Genomic DNA, 21,815 nt, shown 5'->3' with positions numbered 1-21,815 from the left:
AAGCAGAGCATTCGCCTCTCCATTAAACTTGTATTCGCTAAAGGACTCTCCTCCTTCCCCATTTGCACGATGAGGAAACACAAAGGTAGAACTATTCTGGAAATCTAGCAAAGTACTGGCTGTGTATATTCCTTTTCTTCTTTTCTTTTTGCATAAACAAACTGTCTGGAGGGGAAAGGCACATGCACAGTGACAAATCAGAGAGAGAAAATACTCCAAATATAGAAACTGTAGATGCAAATGACTGCACCCAAAGCAAAGCAACCCTATTACAGGACTAGGGAACCACAGGAAAGTGAGGCAATTTGAGGACACCGAAACAGGGCCTATAAGCCACACAAAAGTGAATGGAGCAGTTGGATGGGCAGCAGTGGGTGGGTGGGTGGGGCACACTTTGTAAAAGATTTCCTGCCTCTTCGCCCAGAGGTGATTGTTACTTTTGAGCCTGGGCTAGATAAAATTCAAGGAAAGATTTGAAGGTATCCTGGTTAAGTTGGACATCACACTTTCAAAAAGCTAATTAGTACAAATACTTCATGAAAATTCAACTTAATGTGAATTTTTCCAGATATACCCATTTTGGTAGCACAAATTTGTCCCAAATACACGTTTTTGCAAAGCCATTTCCTTTTGTATGCTTTTTCACTACTGTATGCATTTTTATGCAGATTTTACCATAGTATGTGCATTTTTTGTAAACCTTACTTAGCTGGAGAGCTACACTGAGAATTTCAAAGGATGGCTATGTTTCAGTTCATTTGATGTTTTGCAAAGTGCAAATTAGGTGGGGTTCCTTTTGAATGCCAAGAATCAAATTTCTCCACCCTCCCTACTCACACAGAAGAGTCATTCCCGCCTAAGGGATGAACCCAGCATCTCCAAACTCAAAGTATGCTTCCCCCGCTTCAAAATTATCGTTTTCATCATATGTAAATGTATGCAGGCTTAATCAATCAATTAATCAATTAAAGCACATTTGATGAATTTTATTCATTCAGGTGACAGCCTGATACACAATTTATATTAGTATTACTAAATGTTATGAGAGAGAAATGTAGTTCTGTCACTTTATTCAGCAATCACACAACAGTTGCAAATGTCTAGGTGCCCATTTTTTGTTTAAAATTCAGACCTGGCAAGACCTGGGATTGTTCACCCAGAACTAAGCAGCCTCCACCAGAGACAGATATGTGATGTGTGCTCCTTGCAAATCAAAGCATGATATCAAATGTAATTAACTTGAAATCCAGGCCAGTCGCATAGCATTAGTAACCTAAGCATGTCAGCATGAATTCTTAAGACATCAAATCCTCAAACTCCAGTTTAGGAGCAAATTGGCAGCTGTGAGTGGTGTGGGTGGGTGTGTGTGGGTGTGTTATTTTTGGCTGGCTAATGCTAAAAGAGGGGGGGGGGTTCAGTACTTGAGGGAAGGGAGACTATAGTTTGATTACAGCTCCTCTTGGGATTAGGAAACCACTGTGCCAGTTTCCCACCCCCAAGACCCTTGCAAAATAAGTCAGGCCCCACATTAATAACGCTACATTGAATGTCAAAGCAAGAGCACAGGTTTTACTTGAAATAGGCTCTGCCGATCTTTTGGGTTGGCAAAACCTGTGTAATCCCTCGTTTATAGAGTTCTCAAAACAAATATACTACAATGCATTTCCCCCCTTCTATTTAAAATAAAAGGAAAAGGAGGAATATTCAAGCCACCTGCTCAAGAATGTGAGGGTGGTCTAACAAAGTATTGTGGGGGAGGGGAGAATGAACTAGACGTAGAAATTTATTAAACAAACTGGGAGTACAAACACACTCGCCTCCCTGCTTTTCCCTACCAACTCTCCCTGCATCTCATCATATGAGATTCCCATCAAACGACAGAAACATGGTTCAATTCCTTTCCCTATGTCCCCCATGGGAGCCAACACATGTCCCACCAGGCCTGCATCAGGATGAGAACTCAGCCAGCATCCTCCACGCACAAGCAATGACCAAGCTAGAGAAAAAAGAGAAGCAGGATGTGGCACACTGGACCTTTGCCACCCGCCCAAAGTCTTGCTTGGCAGTGAATACTCAGCAGGTCCTGCTTGGGAATATATGGACTGAGCTGGGCGTCTCTGGGAAGCTGTCCCAGGTCCTGCCAGTTACCTCTTTGCAGTCTGTTTTGGCATTTAACTGTAAACACATTAAACTACTGTTTACTGCCAAAGGAGGCTTACAAGTATAAAAACCAATTGCGCAATCATTAAAATATAAACATAACCAGAATTAAAATACACAATAAAATAAACTTGTTAAAACTCATTCACATATGCACACCCATAATTAAAATGTGCAATAAAACAAGCCCATTTGAACAAAATAGGAAGTGTGGGTTAAGAAATTTTGCCTGCCCCCCCCCCCCCAACTAAATTTCAGCATGGCCTGAATAGGACATTGTTGCTTACTCATTCATAGCGATGGGGTTTGGAATGCATTAACTACAACCAGAGGGCAAGATCCTGCTGAGGAGTGAGGGGGCTACCCCAGATAGGACTCTGTGTCCAGTTTTTGGAGGCAGAAAAGCAAATTCTCCATTAAAGAGGAACACACAGCAAATGCCTCATTTGGGGATTTTTTAGTTTAGGAAAAAAAGGCAGGTGAAATGGGGGACATGATAGAGGTGTATAAAATTATGCATAATGCAGAGAAAGTGGATTTCCTTCTCTCATAATACTATAAGGGTCACACAAAATAGCACATGGTTAAACTGCAGTTAAACCTCAAGATGTAGCAAGGGCAACTATTCTGGGCAGCTTTAACAAGGGATACTGGGAACTGGGCAGAGCTGATAGAGGTGAACCACAATGAGAAAGTGGCTGCCATGGAACGCTTTGAGATCACCTAGCAAATCAAGCACCTGACTGCGGAGATTCTTTGCTGGAGCTTCCCACGTGTAAGTCTAGGCCACCTACACGTGGGATTCCAGTTGCCGGGGATAAGCGGCCAGCACCTCACATGCGTATAAAGCACGGGCGCCGGCCGAGCCTGCGAACGCAGCAGCCGATAATTCTGGGGCATAAACCCACACCGTTCCGCTGTCCGCCAGGCTAATCTGAAGGTGCGTGAGTTGGTTCAGATGAAAATGCCTCGTGAAAGTGACTACAAACACTTGCGACCTCCTAAGTTATTGGCTAAAGTTACGTACCCAAGCATTAAGGCTAAATAGACCCCGAAATTTTTAAATCAACCCTAAATAAAGACAGACACAGATGTTTCTTTGAATGGCTTTGGCTGACCCGCATAGGCTTTCACACTTCACTGTTCCTAGCCCTATACTAAGCTTTCCCTAGACTAACAGTCCCTGCACCGCCAAATCTTCCGCAATGCTAAGGCTAAATAAAACTACACCGAGAAATCTACCGCGATCTAAGCCTATGCTAAACTAAAACCTAACTAAACCTTTACCGAAGGATCTTCCGCAAACTAAATCCTAACTAAGTCCTACACGCGCTTCCAACCCGTCCAGCCCGTCCAACCCGCTCCCCGAAAACCCCTTAAACTAAACTAAAGATGTGAAACTAAAAGGCGAAAGACCTAAACAATACTGAACACCTAAAGCGGGGAGCCTCAGCCTTTTATTGATAACCAAGTGTGACATCACGATCGATATATTTACCAATAGAAACGCTGTTGCTGCCCCCGAAAAAGGCGGGAAGCAGAATAAACGTTCATTGACAACTTCAAAAACCTCTTGAACTAAACTTTCAGGCGGAGTAATCTCAATGGCAAAATGCCCACTGAGTCTTACTTTTACTTTCACTTTTAAACGGAAGGATACGAAAAGTAGTGCATAATAAACATTAATATAAACAAATAACCACAGATTCCAAAGAATCCACGAAGTGTATTCCCACACCTGACCTTGGAAGCCCAGGGAGGTGGAGAGGCAGCTACAAGTTGTGATGGCTGTATTCTGCCTCCAGGATCTCTGTGGAACAACTGTGGGAAGGGGTTGTGGCACTCAGCTCCTGCTCTGCCTTTGAAGAACATGTGGTTGGCCACTTTGGGAAAAGGATGCTGCAGGTTGCATGCCAAGACCCCGTGACTCCACACTTCCCTAGGAAAATGAATAACCACACTGGACAACAGCATATTGGGTCTTTGACTTGAATATGGCCACAACTTTTATTGGTTAAGAGTAGAAAATGGTTTGGTGTGGATAGAGCATTGCTATTTCACTCCAGCCCATCTGCTGGGAGTGCACACGAGGGTAAAACACATCTTGGGAGGATGCCCTATGACCTGCATCAATTAGGGGTACCCCTCTGTGGGTTCCCTGTTGGAGGAGTGGTATGGCACTAACCCCTGTCTGGGCATCGGACAGAAGCCACACTTCCCGGATCCTTTTAACAGGATACCCTTTTCCAAGGAGGGGCAGGCAGAAACTACAACCTCCCCTCTGACCAAGAGCTAGGTTTCCCAATGCCTAACCATCTTACCAAGTTGTGACAATTGCTACGAGGTAGGAGAAAACCAAATAGCTGGTGCCAATCTGCCAAACAGAAAAAGCCCCCAAATGGTGGCCGACTTGGTCCATAGCAAGGTCAAAGCCAGTAAAAGGTAGAAAATCAAGGGAGGGAGGGTGGGAGATCCGGCAAAGAAAAGCAAGGAAGGCTGTTGGACAGGCCACCACTTATGTAAGCCTGGGAGTGGGCCCAAGTGCTCCCATTGGCCAGTTGGGCCCACCGCCAGGGAAATGCACATGGAAGACTGGCAGCTATGGTCAATCAACTGGCAGCCGAGCAATCCGGCCAGCCACTCACTGTATCACTTGTGTCAGAGTGATACAGGTCAGAGGCCTGGCAGCAACACTGCCCACCGAAGGTGAGTGGACTTCTTCCTATGTTCATGTTACAAAAAAAGAAAAAACAAGATGTATTAGCCTGCCCACTCAGAGAAAGAACATGGAGTTGCTAACATACCCTTCAATAATCTTACAAGGCATGATACAATCTGCCTGAAATAAAGGGGAAACAGGGGAGCAGGGGTGGAACTGTTTGCCAGGTTCCCATCTGTCAGAGGTTATTCTGGATCCTTATGGGGGGAAAGGCAGGGTGGAGGGAGAGCAGCAAGAAATCCAGTAATTAGACTGCTGCACGCCATCTACGTATTCCTCTCCATTGGCATGACATCTGGGAGGCACAGCTGTCTAGCTCCACCAGCTTTCTTTTCAGAGGGTGATGACGGCAAGAGAGAGACAAGGCAGCGGCACCAATAGCCCCCCAGAGAGAGACACAGCAGCCACTCAGCATTTGCAGAGATGCTGTAAATGCGTTAGCAGACAGGCGCTTGGTGTTATTTGATTGTGGAAGGGTTTTGCCTGAAATTATTTATTCCTTCCTTTCTCTTTCCTGCCCCTCAAGGCATTCTTCTCTCCCTTTCAGATCAGGGTTGTCAGTCACCAAATTATTCTGAATCCTGCCCAGTGTGGCCAGCCTTCGGCTCTGCTAGCTGCCTGGAGAGCAAAAGCTCATTCAACACCAGCACCAGCAGCTTCACATCCCCACCTGTGTCCAACCTCTCCCCCTGGCAGTAAAAGAACTTCCAAGATGCTGTTGTGCATCCAAATCCTGTACAGCCAAAGAAAACAAAATGGTGTCTGCCAGAGGGAACAGCTCTAGGAAACCTGCTCTTCTGGTAGCCATTTTGGAAGGCCCTAATACTTGCCACTGAGCTTGATGGTGGTGAGGACCACAGAGCAGCTTGTCTCGGGCAGTTGTCCAAGATATTCCACCCCTCAGCTGTCCCCTCACCCCAAATTCCCTGTCTGAGGTGAGGCCTTTGGGACAACTGAGCCAGCAGGAAAGCTGAAAGAGGCACTTTGTTTAAGCGACTTGCATAGTCGGTTCAAGGCAGATGCATAATCATATGCACACACAATCCCAGAAGATTTTGAGGACTGGATCATGTTATAATCTGGTGGGGCTGGTTGCCTGGCAAGACAACAGAACTCCTAGCACAGTGGCTGCAACACTCTTTCCATGGGAACCAAGGGGTCATTGGGCACCAGACAACTGCCAATTTAAATTTCCCAGAATACCCAGAGCAATACCACACTGCGTGCTGCAGGGCATTGTAGGAAATTTAAAACGGTGGTTTGTAGTTGCCCATCAAAGGGAGCCAAGGGGGAAGACTTAGGATGCTGGGCCCTTGAGGATTCTGGGTGCTGACTCTAGTCATGTTTGGGATTCATGTGGTTCAACCTTAAAGTGAGAGCATCCAAGCCAGGCTTTTATCACATGCCTTAACAGAAGAAAAATAATTTATTTATTTTGTTCAAGGAGAGCTGTGCAGATATAGATAGCAGGCACGTGATCAATATCTTGCAGTTTTGTGAAATGTCACTACTGAGAGTTGAAGTCTAGACAAAACTGGTCACGTCAGGCACTGGAGCAGAGGCCAGGGTATATAGGGGCTGTAAAAAAAGAGGCAAATCAACACTCTGGTTTTATGACAACCTCGTCTCCATTTCCTGAAGGAAATCTCGGAGCTGGAAAAGCTCTTCTCTGTGAGGAAAGGCTAATGCTTTGGGGGCTTATTAGTTCAGAGGCGAAGGGCTGATGGAGATTTATATAATTGACACATTGTGTGGAGAAGTTGGGTGGAGAGAAGTTTTTCTTCCTCTTTCATAAGGCTAGAACTTTATGGGAATGTACAGGCAGAGATTCAAGATGAACAAAGGAGTAGCCTTCTTCACACAACACAACATCCCTTTGTGGAACTCACCCGCCTGAGGCATGCCGAGGGCCATCATCTTAGACACATTCAAGGAGGAGGAGGAAGAGAGCCCCATGGAGCCTCCAGGTTCAGAGGCAATGTACCACAGCATCCCAGTTGCTGAGGGGGACCAGAATGCTGCCTTCATGCCCTGTTTGAGAGCTTTCCAGGGACATCTGGTTGACCACTGTCAGGAGGAAGGTGCCTTTGACCTGATCCAACAGGATCCTCTTATGCAATTTGCACACCCATTGACCACACTTAGCATCCATCCCCACCAGTAGTGTGTGGTCTCCTACCACGCAGCGCCTATGGAAAGCAAACATTTATGACTAAGCAAAGTGATATAAAACGCAGCAAGTGCCCATCAGTCACCATGGCTAAATGGAACCTCCATGTCAGAAGCTGCAGGATATCTAAGACCACCACCTTTTTATGGCAATTCCCAGGACAGCTGAATGCCTGCTATGCTAATTTTACCCCTTTCAGCTCAGGACACATCCATCTCTGAATATTGTGCTGCTGCATGTAAAACTCACTAGGGATTAAATTTAGCAAACTTATAATTTTGCTTCCTATGCCTGGCATTTTATAGTATGATATTAGTTCCTTTTATTGCTATGGTCTTCTGCTTTGCTTGGTGTGGCATTGTTTTATATATTTTATATATTCTTTCTAAATATTGGCCAATGGCTGCAATAAAGAGATAGACTGCTTCAAAGGCTGTGCCACAACCCAAAAGCATTGGGTGATGGGAACAGGAGACAGGGCCTTTTCCACAGCTGCATCCCAGTTCCACAATCGCCTTCCAAAAGAGGTGTTCTGAGCATAGCCTAGGGAGGACAAACAGCCGGTAATTATTGACAAAGCACAAACTTACAGTAGCTCCTGAGGTGAGCTAAATATGCACACATGTACTTCTGGTGCCTAGATAGCTGGCACCCTTCCCTGGGTTTGCGCTCTGTGCCAGACTGTTGCAGCAACGGTGTGGCCACAACCAAACATCCTCACCTAAAGGCACAATGCTAGCAACCTGTGACTTCTCCTACCCGAATGTTGTTGCTGTGCTTGCCTCTTCAAGCCCCTCCTGGTCCTGGGGGGCAGTGGGGGGGAGGAGATTCTGCCAGCCCCCTCCCTTCAGGCAGTGTCTTTTCCTCTGCTCCTAGCACATCCTGTCCCTCCTCCAACTCCGACTTCTCCCCTGCATCCTGCACTTCCTCCCCCATCTCCAACTGCTCAGACCCCTCCCCATCCTCCAACTCCTGACTCGTAAACTGCTACCTGCTTCCCCTTGGTCAGTTTCCGACCCCACTACCTCTTCCACCCACTCCTCAGAGCCCTGCCAGCCTCTGATGGGAGGTGATATTGGACTCTTTCCTGATGACATTGAGGCCAGGCTGTGAAAGCATAATTATTCTGCACAGCTTTTGATGGTAGTTAATATATGATTGAAGTCTTTTTTTAAAGCAAAAACTAACCCTACTCCTTTATTCATTTCAGTGATTTATTTTTAAATTTTGCTGCTTGGCAATGTTTGGCTTTCTTCTTTTATGTAAGCTGCTTTTGGGGCTTTGGCAGAGCAGAAAAGCAATACAAACGTGATTTTATAAATAAAAATAATGATCATACTTTGGTTGCACATTTCTGGTTTGCGACTGTTGGAGACAAACTGGATGGGCCTTGTTCAGAGGAAGAAATTTTAGTATGTGTTCAGAACTAGAACAGATGCCCACAACACCCGCCGGTTTTGAAATGTGGGGCAGGACCCAATTCACACGAGCTCTGGGGCCATTTGGCTTTGCCAGATACTCTTGCAGATGGAGCTGGGTGGACCATGAGTCGGATCCAGGTTGGTGACTTGAACCTTCCCAGCTGAACAGGCTTCCAGTAGCTCCTTTTGCTGCCAAGCTGGCTCACTGCCTCGCCGCCTGTCTACAGTATTGCAAAAGAAATAGTCTCTCCAAAAGTGTTTGAGCTGCGAGTGGTTGAGTTCCCAGTATTCAGAGCTGTCAGAGCTGCGTGCAAGAAGCACGGGAGGGGGAAGACTAAGAATGAAATGAAGACGGCTATAGGAGGATAAACATGAGCCAGCAAGTCATCAATCTAGCATTCATTTGACTTTGTAGCTTAATTGCACAACATAAAATTGAAAAATTGCTAGAGCAACAGCTCAGAGCATATAAAAAAGGTTCCTAGCAGTATATTCTAGAAGTGTTGCACATTAAAAAGGCTGCTTCTATCAGATGCATTTGCCTTGATTTCAGCTGTTGATTGTTGATGGGATATCCCTCTCCGCTTTTAATTAGTAGTGCGTGTGTGTTTTGTGTGTGTGTGTGTGTTTAAAGGATAGCTTTACAGTTGCTCTTAATTTTCTGCCAAGTAGACTAAGAAAGAGAAAATAGGAAGCAACGTTTTGTTTTTCAGCCTCATCCCATCCAGAGAAATATTCCCTCTAGGAGCAAATTCTGCAAAGGCCTTGTACAACGACCCCAGCCCATTCTAACTGCGGTTTTATATTCAATTATTTTAAGACTCCCCAGATAATTTTATATTATGGGCAGGCACTCAAATACTGTATATGAAATAAATGCATGTAGAAAGGAGAGAGTTAATTAATCCAGTGATAGTGTTCCATCAAGTTGGCCATCATCACCTCTTTGAGAGCAAACTCACAAGCAGTTCTGAAGCATGCAGTTCAGTACAGCCAAGATCTGATAATATAGTAGTTGCCATTTACAAGAATCTTATCTCCACAGTACACTCATTGAACTGTGTCAGGTTAAGAATCCATCCATAATTAATTTAATTTCATCACACAGAAAGATGGCAGGCAAGTAAGACATGGTAATTGTTTCTTCCTGCCATCGGGTGAAAATCCCGTGCAATGATCCTAACCCACCTGAAGCAGCTGGCGTCACAACTGAGGTATTTGAACAGCTGAAAAAAAGGAAATGCACCAGGGGCTGTTTCTTGGGTGCTTTTCATCCTTGCTTTTCAAAAATGCAGCTCTCAGAGACTATGGATTTGACCTGGGATCTCATGATGGGACTAAGACCGTACTGAAATGACCTACCATGATCTGTGCATCCTCACAGACAAAAAGAATATATACAGGTATGCAACATGGTCTTTGCAACTGGCAAGCAGTATTATAAGGAAGCCTCCTGATTAACCAGGTTGGGCAGAAAGCCTGCTGATCCTACCCCAAACAGCCATCATGACCCATAGCCACTGATAGTTTTATCCTCCATGAATTTGTCCAACCCCCCTTTACTAGCAGCCATCAGTACATCTTGTAGTAGACAATTTCATACTTTTATGCACTTGTCTGTCTGTGTCTCAAATTTTCTGTCATTTTGCTTCATTGGATGTCAAGAACCCATCACTGCACCCTTCATTTCTGCCCATCCTTGAGGGCACTTTCGCATAGTCCTTGACAGGGCTCCTTTTGAGTCTTATTTTAATGTCCAGGATCTGTGATCCAAGGCTCTTGAAGATTTCTGAACACCACAAAATCAAGGCAGCAGTTCTATCACATTTCAGAGGAGCGGGACCCTCCAGCAGATTCCCCACTTTGCGAGTAAACCTGAAGAGCCACTGGATCTCCACATCCCTGCTCAAGGACTGGACCACACCAGCCCCCTGTGTCCCTGGCTTACTCTAAGAACACCACCGATCATCTCCCGCAGGGCAAGAGAAGATAGTGAGTCAAGAGCTTCAGAGCTGCTAGTGCCCAGCCAGCTTCTCATGAAGTTTCCTGTGAGAAGGGCAAAGCGCAGGGAAGCATTTACGGCACACAACCCTTCCTGTCTGCAAGAATAGTGTAAACTTCAAAAAACAAAGCTCCCAGCCATATTGACTGTACTCTTCTCTCAGAGCAGTTCTGTCAGTGTTGCATGATTGATCCTCCCCACCCCTTCAGAAGCTGGAATGTTCATGAATGAACCATGGCACCACACCAGGGACTCAGCTAGACTGGAAAAGCAAAGGCGATTTATATGCGTTGTGTGTGCAATATAACATTGTGCCACCAGATGGCGACATGGAGTCCTGTTTTTCTCTACCTGTTTTCCCTGTTTAAATTTACAATGCTTTAAACTGAAACACTTCTTTGATGCGTCCAGACCAGGCATAGGCAAGCTCGGCCCTCCAGATGTTTTGGGACTACAATTCCCATCATCCCTAACCACTGGTCCTATTAGCTAGGGATGATGGGAGTTGTTGTCCCGAAACATCTGGAGGGCTGAGTTTGCCTATGCCTGGTCTAGATCCAGCCCAGCTTAGTGAACAGTCAGCAGTCAGGTTTTCTATAAAGTAGGTTATATAAATTTTATGTGATTGTTGGGACCTGCAACAAAATGTTGCAGTTTAGAGTGCTCCGGACAAAGGTTCCAGCCAGCTAGCCAGACATGTCATTTTTCAGCATACTCTGTTTCATTTCAACACACACACACACACACACACTGAGAGAGGGGGAGAGAGAGTCACTGCATACTCAGTCCCCTCACTGAGCCGTTTGGGGTGGAGTGGGGGTTACCACTTACTTACTTACTTACTTTTTAAGTACATCAACAAACCTTTAATTTCCCCCCAAACCTGCTAATTCTTCCCCTCTTCTACACAGATGGCAACATGAGATCTAGAACTGGAGGATGAGTTTGCTTCTAAGGTAAAGGTAAAGGGAACCCTGGCCATCAGGTCCAGTCGTGTCCGACTCTGGGGTTGCGGCGCTCATCTCGCTCTATAGGCCGAGGGAACCGGCGTTTGTCTGCAGACAGCTTCCAGGTCATGTGGCCAGCATGACTAAGCAGCTTCTGGTGTACCAGAGCAGCACATGGAAACACCGTTTACCTTCCTGCCAGAGCGCTACCTATTTATCTACTTGCACTTTGACGTGCTTTCAAACTGCTAGGTGGGCAGGAGCTGGGACTGAGCAACGGGAGCTCACCCCGTCGCGAGGATTCGAACTGCCGACCTTCTGATTGGCAAGCCCTAGGCTCTGTGGTTTAGACCACAGCGCCACCCGTGTCCTTCTAGTATACTACAAATCAGGAATAGGGAAACTTTTCAAGAACAAGGGCTTCATTCCCATATTGGCAACCTTCTGGGGTCACATGCTAATGGTGGGTGAAGCCAGAGGCAAAAGCGGGCAGAGCAAGGGACGTGACTTACCTGGAACCTTTGTGCAGCAGGTTACACTCCAGCCACACAAAAGTCAGGGGTTTCTGCATGCACACACCACAAGCATCTCTCCATTCAGCACCCAGGCCAGCAAGAGCCATCATCACAGGCCACAGACCCATTCCAGCCAGGCAAAAACACACAATTAGCAGGCAAAGCTGGGCTGGCGAGGGCTGTGGCTTTAGAAAGAAAAGCAGTAAGATACAAATGAGTTGTGGTTCTTGATCAACCCACACCAACTACTGTACCAAGTTATCCTGCAATGCAATTGGGGCCTTTAAGTCACCTTCAAGGGGTAGGGAGAGGGGGAAGGGAAACAGGACAAAACCTATTTTAGGTCTGACTTCTTTAGCTCAGGAGCTGACCTAGTTTTGCCTCCTACCAATTAAAAGCAGAGATTCTCAAAAGAGCCTAAGGGGATTAGGTGCCACAGGGGCAGAATTTCAGGAGGCTCTGGAAGCCTTCTTAGCATCTTTCAAAAAATCCTGGCCTGTGTCAGGCAAGGACCACTGAACAAACAAACAAACAAAGAAACAAGAAGGTGCATGCCATATTCAGTACTTAATATTGAAAATAGTTTTCTTTTTCCAAAGAAAATATTACTAATTAATTGGGGAGGCGTTTTAAGTAAAAGAAGAAGAGTAGTTTAATCAATCAAGCAGATCAAAATGTTGTGGTCTTGCAATAACAGCATGTAAAGGAGAGAATATTAAGCTAGGCTTCCCCCTCCACATTTGTCTGTGTAGGAAATATTTGCAGTGACGCAAACACGGGAACTTTGTCCTGCAGCCTGAATTAGTATGGCCCAGTTACAGGTACGCCAGGTGGACCTTTTCTGCTTACAAATTGCAGATCTCAGCTCTGGGCCTACAGGGTTTCAACATGCTCACTTTCTAGAAGGAGCAAAATATTATGTCTGGGTGCACCCATAGCAGTTATTGTGCCCAGGCTTCTCAGAAAGTTCAGCCCTGCCTTGAGCAGGAGAAAGCAGCTTTCGTAACAGCCACCCACATTTATACAGCAAAGCGTCTTCCGTAAGATGTTCTCTGTAAGCTGCCAAACCAAGGAAATCCAGCCGTGGAAGATGCAGGGAAGGGAAAAGGTTCTTCAACAGTTCAGGGTCCCTATTTCTGACATGAGTCACTATGCTGTGACATGTAAACAGACCAAAACATGGGAGAATCTGTCAATTTTGGCTTCGCTCAGTTTCTCATTTTTCCAGCCACAAGTTCAGTTCTCCACATTTCTAAGAAAAAGTTTGCCAAAAAAGCTCCTCATGAAAACGGACGGTAAGTGCTGTTCGACAGTGGAACAGACTTTCGGAAAGAAAGAAGATTCCAACTAAGAATCAGGAAAAACTTTATGACAGAAAGAGCTGTTTGACAGCGGAATGGATGACCTCAGAAGGTGGGGGACTCTTCTTCATTGCAGGTTTTAAAGCAGAGGTTGGATGGCCATCTGCTATGGATGCTTTAGCTGAGATTCCTGCACTGCAGGGGGGTTGGACAAGATGACCAAATCGTTTCAAAAACTTTGCACTCTTATATAGGGTAAAGTCACCCTAAGTGTAGTGGTAAGGTAAAGGTAAAGGTAAAGGGACCCCTGACCATTAGGTCCAGTTGCGGACGACTCTGGGGTTGCGCGCTCATCTCGCTTTACTGGCCAAGGGAGCCGGCGTACAGCTTCCGGGTCATGTGGCCAGCATGACTAAGCAGCTTCTGGCGAACCAGAGCAGCGCACGGAAACGCCGTTTACCTTCCCGCTGGAGCGGTACCTATTTATCTACTTGCACTTTGACGTGCTTTCAAACTGCTAAACTGGAGTGGTACTTATTGGTATTGTGCTTCTGAAGGTCAGCTGCTGGAAATTGCAGGAGGGGAGCTTGGCCACTGTGAGAACAGGATGCTGGACTAGGTGGATCACTGGCCTGGTGCAACAGGCTTTTCTTAAGTTATTTTGTATATGGTGCAACTCAGGAATAAGTGACATCCCATTGATTCTTGGGGGAGTAAGGAAGGACTGGGCCTTCTTAGAATGTGATATTTAAAGACGATGTATTACATTTTCACCAAGTAATTGGTTCTAAAAACACAATATCCAAATAATCAGCTTATTCAAAATAATCCGCTGTTTGTATGGATTGCGTTTGTGTTGTAAACTGCTTTGAGAGCCTGTTTGGCAGAAAAGTATGGTGGAAATGAAAAAAACCTGTCAGTAGTTTGTTGTTTAACTCTTGAAGCACGTCTGCTTTCATGGGAATAAAGTACCGGTACCTCCCGCCTCCCCCCAAACAACAACAACAACAACAACCATAGGTATCAGGGCTGAAATAAGTGCTGGAAATCATGATGACCTCCGAACTCGAAAATTTTGCTCTCCTTTCCTCTTGATTACTAGTGTTAGTGACAAAAAAATGCACATTCCTAAAGCAATTTCTACTATTTCACATTGTTGTTGTCGTCATCGTATTATTTGTTTGTTTGTTTGTTTTCATTTCTATACTGCCCTATACCCGAAGGTCTCAGGGCAGTTCACATAAAATATAAAATACATAAAATCAAAACAAAACCAGCAACCCAATTAAAAAAAACCAAAGATTTTTAAACAGGGTATAAGACGTAGATCAAGTCAGGCAAAGGCCTGGTTGTAGAGGAACGTTTTTGCCTGGCGCCTGAAGTTATACTCATCATTAATTGCACATCCTTTACCAACAGGTCCCAGGTTGGGTTACAATTTAAAACAGTTAAAACAGTTAACAATCAAAGGAATAGAGTGGTCCCTGAAAACACACATCTCCAAGGTGGAGAGGTTCATCTTCATCTTTTGCCAAAAGCTGAATAGTGAAGAAGCCAGGCACATATCTGTGAGGAGGAGGGAATCCCACAATTTAGGGGATTCCACAGAGAATACAATCTTCTGCCTGCCCCCCCCCCCATTCTGAGGGCTGTGAAAATCCCAAGAGCTTCTCCCCCTCTGCTGATCTTAACACCTGTGAGGTTCTTCAGGGAAGGAGGAGGTCTTTCAGTTATGTGGGGCCTATGTTATTTAGGGCTTAAAACACTAAAGTAAGTACTATAAACTGGACCCAGAAATGAACTGGCAGTCAAGGCAGCTCTTAGAACAGGGCCTACATGAGGTTATGCTCAGAGTTTATTTTCATACAATCCAGTTTGAGGGATTAGGCCTACGTGGTTCTGGGACAGTTAGCTTAGCACAGTATTTAAGTGTGCTCTGTATCATTCTGTTCAAAAAGACATAGTGAACTATTAATATTATTATTAAAATTTATTGGTCTTTTTTTACCAAGGTAATTCAAAGCAACTTTCAATATACGTATGTTTCAATACAAATACATACATTGAAACCAGCATAAAAGAAAAAATAAAGACCCTAAAGGAAAATCATATTTTTAAAAGGCAGGATTAAAACATTCCACCCACTCAGAGCCAAAGATAATTAAGAGGCAAAGGCCTGGTTAAAAATGATTTTTATATAATGATGGTGCCAGAACATTCCACAAGCAGGGAGTCACCACTGAAAAGGTCCATTCTCACATTGCCACCCTCCAGATCTTCCAGGAGGAAGGAAGGAAGGGGAAGAAGGCAGGATCTGCATCACGATGGCCTGCGCAGCTCTCTTTGACAGATTTCAATTTCAATGGGGGGGGGACAAAAAAATTTCCGCACCGGGTACCACTTGACCTTGCTACGCCACTGTCTATTACTTATCTTACTTTGCTGGATAATTGCATTTATCTCTCGCTTCCTTTTACCTGCCCTGAATTTTCCCAACCTCCAGCTTCTTCTAGCATTATGAAAGGGAGAAACACTTTTCTCTGTCCGCTTTCTCCACGCCACACACAACTTTATACGCATCTATATTGTCTCCTCCTGGCTTTTCTCTAAACTAAAAAGCCTCAAATGATTCAGCCTTTCCTCAAAAGGGAGTTACTCCCACCTCTTTATCATTTTGGTGGCCTTTTCCAGCTCTGCAGTATCTTTTTTGAGGTGAGGTGACCAGAACTGTACACAGTACTCCCAAGTGCAGTCAATCACATGGCAGATTTGAACAATGGCGTTGTGTTAGCAGTGTGCAAGCATGGCGCACCTCATTGTCCTCCAGCTACTGGCATTTAGGGGTACCCTGTTCCGGTACAATGAGGTTCCATTTAGTCAGGAGAAAACATTTGAGGGCAACGTGTCAGGAATTCTCTTGTGCAAGGCAAATGATTATGAGCTGCACTGCTGGGCACCTGTTTTCTCCCCAGGGCCTGGTTGCTCTTCTGGGATGCACAGGGTCAAGAAGCAGTAACAGCGGTACAGGAAAAACCAAACCCCAAAGAGCTCTTGGAATAACAAGATCCAGATGCTCCTCTGTTCCAAAAGCTCTTAATAGCCTTACAGCAAAGTGGCTTTAAACCACCACCCCACCCCCACGCCAGTTAACCTGTATTAGGCAGGTGAGACTCCCAGCTGGGGGTGGAAGATGAATTCAATTATTTCCTGTTTAAAAGCGAACCTACCAAATTTGCACTTTCTGAAACAACACATGAATAGAAATGCAGGCCTCCTTTGAAATTCAGACTTTTACAAACCTTCCAGTGCTGATCTCCAGCCAAGTTCCATGAACAAAAATGCATTTAAGAGGGTAAAGTGTGCATAAAATCGCACATATCGGTGGGGGCAACATACAAAAATACACCACTGAATTAGGGGGGAAGCAGTTTATAAAAATGTGTTATGTTATGCAAAACTACGTACAAAATATATGAATTAGGAGAAATGTACACTAAAATGCTGATGGATTTAATGGGATATATTCTGAAACTGCTGTGGAAATGGAAAAAAAATTGAAACCAAAATGAGCAGATCTGCCCCTCCCTACTCCCAGCACGCTTTTGAAGCACAGCTTCAGATAAAGGACTTTAGTCTTGATCCCAGACCCTGTACTGTACTCTTGAAATGCCCCAGGTCTTAAGGGTTGTAATTCAGGGTGTGTGAATAGAGCAACAATATCATTGTGTTTTGCTATTATTATCTCTCACATAATTAATACATGCAACAATAGGTCTCATGGAGATGCAGGTAACTTTTCATGGTTTTAATTTTGATAATTGAAGCACCTTGTTGCTATGGCAGCAGTTGCTATAAAAAATTAACATCTCCGCACATGCAGCAATGACTCAGTTCCACGTCCCCGTCTCCCCCCACCCGCCGCCCCACAGGCATCCAACAAGAAGCTGTTGCTTTGTGCAACTCGCAAGCCCAAATATATGCCCGGGGGGAGATGAAGAAAGGGGGGGACCTCCACTTTAGTCAACATCTGCCAGGGTCACTGTTCTGCACCCATACCAATAACACTGTTTCCATAGAAACTCAAACGGAGAAGCATCAGGCATAAAAATAGCCCCAGTGAGCCGAAAATAACCATCATGTGTCATAAGCAAGAGATACGCTTCTAGCTGCGAGAGATATTTTTACTATCCCTTGTATCACAAAGGCCGGACCAGAATTTTTTTCGATCAAAGCAATGTAGCAGTTACGAACTTCTGCCAGTCGCCCTTCGCTGCCATCACTCTGCTCTCTATGCAAAGGCTGCCCTTACGAGAACAATGACGTCAGGCTGGAAACCCAGCGGCTTCGTTTATTGAGACCAACTAATAGTGTGTGAGCTTTGGAGCTCAACTGAACTCTTCTTCCAGGAAACACAAATCTCATGAGTCCTGCTTAACTCAAAAGCTTGCCTAATTTTTAAACTATCAGCTTTATAACCAGCAGCTTCATTTAGGGAAGGGGTGCTCAACCCACCCCTCCCTATTTTTCAGACCACATGTGATTGGTCTTCTGCAGCACCTATAGAGCGCTCCTACCCCCAGGGTAATCGTAGTTCTATGGCAGTAACAAGGGACCTTCCATCAATAATTCTGGGCATCTTCCCAAATGGAAGATCAAAAATCTATTTAGACACAGCGCAGTTCTTTCCTTTGAAGCAAGTAAACAGGTCAGTTATCTGAGATGACCAGACTATCCATTTTGTGTTGGTTTCCCCCCCCCCCCAAAAAAAAACCAGCTGAAAAAATAAATATACCTGACTTTAAAGTTGACAGCTGTCGGTGCAGCAAGCCCTATGACCCATCACCCTTTCAAGCCAAGGGCTATGGATAGTCACTGGTCCAAACCTGCTTTAAATCCTGTCTTCCCTTGTTTTGCCAGTTAACAAACCAGTAAGTGATTTGCCCAAGTCCACAGGCAGGAAGTCAGTGGCAGAGAAAGGAAACTAATCTAAGTCTTCAGAAGTAGTGATCTAATGCTCTGTTTTCAGAGGGTCAGCTAAATTAATTTGCCGGAGCAAAGAATGATTAAAGAATATTATGCCACTTTAGGATATTTACAAAAGTTTCTACCACAATAATTCAGCTAGTGTTTCAGGTGCCACAAAGCTCTTCATTGTTTTCACTAACATCCTGATGCACCCTTTCCCTTTGTTTTTTATTAAAACATTTATTCTAAAGTTACAATACAGCTTTGTCCAGTCATAATATCACAAAATGATCACTTCAATCCTCAATCCTTTGTTTTAAAATTCCTGATGTTTGGCTGTGAGAGCCAAACAGGGGAAAGAGATAGGCACTAACAAAGGTTAAAGCAACGGCTTTTCATTAGCCGGAACTTCCCAGAACTCAGTTCTGGCACTTCTCAGGTGGGCCCATTGCCATTACAAGAGAACAAGAGAGGCGTTCATGGTGAGTTCCAGAACCTCTTTTTCTAGAAAAACAGCACTGGTTAAAGTCCCCTCTCCTTTGCCTCCCTTCTCAAAGCTCCCCCTTTTTATTAAGCTTTTGACTTAACCCAGTGGTATTTAAACCATGTGGTGCATCTGGAGAGGAGCACATACTTCCATGGAGGATTCATTCTGGAGGCAGATATCTTTCTTCTCTGTCACCCAAAAACTTGGCTAGACCCTGGAAGGAAACCCGCACTGACCCACCAGAAGGGTTTCTTACAGCACCATCACTGCCCCCATCATCCCAATGTTTAGTTTGGTGTCTTTATGCATTTATGGTGTTTTTAGTTTGCAAGTTGCCCTGTGACCATGTCATAAAGGGGAAAGAGAGCTCAGGAAGAACAGCTGTTTTGCTTTGCTTTGCTTTGCATTCTCGCCATTTCCCTCTACATCACTCTTCAGATCAGAATCAGCCATCCTGCTCTCCTAATCCTGATGTAGGATTTACTATCAAAATCCTCAGATCTTTGCGTGCAACAACAGACAGTATGTACAGGAGACAGCTGCCTATGCAAGAACCTCTGCCCGTTCATCTAGGGAACAAATAGTTGCTTCTGGATAGCAGCACCCTAGAAGGTAGTGCAAGTGAAAATTAAGAAGTGGGGAGGAGGGAGATGAATACAAAAAGAAGAAGTACCCAAGTCTTTAACCCCACAATACCCATCCGCAGCTAAAAGAAAGGCTAAACCCTGATATTCATCACTTTCTTAGCCTTGTCTCTCTCTCTGCTAAAATGTATACTGTAGGTTCCTTGGGGCAGTATCCTGCATTCTTTCATTATATTTGTACCTGGATGGCATAAACAACAACCACAATAAATTTTAGATCATATTCACCTTTGACAGACAAGAAAGAAATCTGGTTTACTCACCTTAACCCCAACAGGCTTTCTTGTTTTAACTCTGATTAACTTCCCTGGAAGATCCAAGGCTAAATCTCCAACCAAGTTGCCATCCAACTGACTAAAGCCCTTTGCCGGTTTCTGAAGCAATGGTTTTTTTAAAAACAACAACAACAACAACAACAACATATCCAAGTAACGCAAGACAGCATTGTGAACTACATCTCTGTCGCTCATGCAGTCCTAGGAAGGGTCATTTCCTGCTGGCTGACTGAACAGCACTAGCCAAAATACTGCCGGGCAGAAGGAGAGACAACCAAAAAATCATTAACACACGCCCAGGCTTGCAGCCCTCAGCCCATTTGCAACCCGACCGACTTCCAGTAATAAACCTCCTTCAATCTGCTGAGGAAGAGTGATGACCCTCCCCAAACCCTGTAGTGAAGAAACAGTCCTGTCTTCCTGTCATTAGTTATTAAGGTAGATATTCTTTCCACATTTCTAATCCACAGAAAGATAAGCAAGGAAACACCAGTGGGAGTCATTATTAACTCCTCTCTGGGCTGGCTCATGTTCTAAAAGTGAATAAGGAGTTTTAGAAAATGCACTTATCCCCTATGCAGGGCTGTTGCAACAATGCATTTAATATATTACCCACCAAAAAACCAGCTAAAAGGAAACAGTTTGTCTAAGAACCTCATATTTTCCTTGATTTTTTGACACTTTCAACAACAGAAGTGAAACAGAATCCCTCCAAAAAAAGAGAGCAATGGATCATTGCAGTGCATGCAGTGTGCATGTTTTTGTGTGTGTGTGTGTGTGTGTGTGTGTGTGTGTGTGTGTGTGTGTATGAGAAAAACACACAGAGCAGAATCTGAAAAGGAAGGAAACTAATTACAATGCATGCATTTGTCCTGCTGGGGAAGTGATACAATGAGAACCACAGAACCAGAAGTCTCAGATCTGACCTTTAAAAACCCATATGGCCAGACATGCTATTCATTGTTAAATAAGTACTGGGGGTGGGGGAGATTTCATTTAATCAAACCCGCTGTTTCCACAAAACTTGATAATGACAAATACATTTTAAACAATGGGTTCCAAACCTCCTTCAAAACATTACAGAAGTTCAACATTTGCTGACATATAATGCTGTTTAGCCCTCCCTCACACAAGCTGACCCCAAACTGATATTGAATGTATTTAAATATAAAAACGACAATCTTGCTCAGCCGCCTGCTGTGCTGCTTCTTACTCCACGGATTCTCCTACCATAAAAAGATTGATTTTTCTGCAGTGCTTCTCCTCCCTCTCCTTTTAATTTTTAGTTTCACTTAACGGGAGAGGGGACAACTGATAACACTGAACACTCAACGTGCCGTAGGTCTAAGATGGGAGGGCAGGACATGTGGTGAAAAAAATCACAGAAAAGCTGTTCAGACAGTAAATCTAGCTAGGAAGATCTATCATTCTCCCCTCCTCCCTTTTTAAAGAATCGTGATTCCGAGAGAATTCTCAGTTGAAGTTGGGGGGACATGAGCAAAGGGTCCCATAGGAATTATCGCTGAGGCCATTAAGAGAAGCCTGACATCAGCCCCGCATAATTGTTCCCCTGTACCATGAACCATAATATTTAATGCAATTTTCTTTTTGACATTAAATTGAAATCACTGTCAAATACACCTCTTTATTTCAATTATGACTTATCAGAAATGTCTGTTTTAAAAGCCAGATGTGAGAGGAAAGTGCATGGGGGGGCACAAATCCTGCTTTACTTCTGAAAGCAAACTGAAAGCCATGCTCTTTCCAAAATGAAAGCACTGTACCATCAAATAGAGCTGGGGGGGAGGGGGGAAGGCCTGTAGCTCAGCTGTAGAATATGTGACCTGAATTGCATGCACAAGGTCCCGGGTTCAATCCCCCACTGGCATCTCCAGGTACGGCTGGGAGAGGCTCCCTGTCTGAAACCCTGGAGCAGGGGTACCCAAACTAAGGCCCGGGGGCCAGATGTGGCCCAATCGCCATCTCAATCCGGCCCATGGACGGTCCGGGAATCAGTGTGTTTTTACATGAGTAGAATGTGTCCTTTTATTTAAAATGCATCTCTGGATTATTTGTGGGGCATAGGAATTCGTTCTTCTTCCTTTTTTTCCAAAATCTAGTCTGGCCCCCCACAAGGTCTGAGGGACAGTGGACCAGCCCCCTGCTGAAAAAGTTTGCTGACCCCTGCCCTAGAGAGTCACTGCCAGTC

The 21,815-nt window shown here is 44.6% G+C and overlaps 1 protein-coding gene across 11 annotated transcripts in view; it reads right to left on the bottom strand.

The window, feature by feature from the left end:
• The window catches only part of PITPNM2 (phosphatidylinositol transfer protein membrane associated 2), a 181,442-nt gene that overhangs the window by 120,428 nt on the left and 39,199 nt on the right, over nt 1-21,815 (bottom strand). The window contains exon 1 of one of the 11 annotated variants that reach the window (XM_033136273.1): nt 19,595-19,694. The exons of the other annotated variants lie outside the window; for them this stretch is intronic. The gene's annotated coding sequence lies outside the window, so the exon portion shown is untranslated. Of the gene's footprint in view, nt 1-19,594; nt 19,695-21,815 lie in introns of those variants that run through there. 11 annotated transcript variants of the gene reach the window in all.

Source organism: Lacerta agilis, chromosome 17 (assembly GCF_009819535.1).
Source record: "Lacerta agilis isolate rLacAgi1 chromosome 17, rLacAgi1.pri, whole genome shotgun sequence".
NCBI lineage: Eukaryota > Metazoa > Chordata > Lepidosauria > Squamata > Lacertidae > Lacerta > Lacerta agilis.
Note: the sequence above shows the minus strand (reverse complement) of the source record. Positions and strands in the feature narration are given on the sequence as shown.